Source organism: Myotis brandtii, unplaced genomic scaffold (genome assembly GCF_000412655.1).
Source record: "Myotis brandtii unplaced genomic scaffold, ASM41265v1 scaffold878, whole genome shotgun sequence".
Lineage (NCBI taxonomy): Eukaryota > Metazoa > Chordata > Mammalia > Chiroptera > Vespertilionidae > Myotis > Myotis brandtii.
Window position 1 is genome coordinate 45182 of NW_005371588.1, and position 314 is coordinate 45495.

A 314-nucleotide genomic window follows, 5' to 3' on the forward strand; every position below is an offset into this window, starting at 1 on the left:
TCACAGTCTAGTGCATTCCCATCAGATCAGAGAACGGGGAACACATACAACTTCCCCTTTTCAAGCGCGTCTCTGCCCCCCGTTTCCTTTCAGTTCCTTCCCCTCTGGACGGGGGATGGCATGGCTGGTGGGCTAGACGGGGGCAGGCACCCAGGTACGCAGCCAACTGGGCTCCTGCCCGGCTCCACCGTGGCCTGGCAGGCTCCCTCGCTGTTACCCGGCATGCCCTTCTCCTTGTCAGGGAGGCCTCGCCCTCTTGTTTTCAAAGTTTTATAACAGTATTGTTTGTTGTCCAGCAGATTAAATTCTTTTGG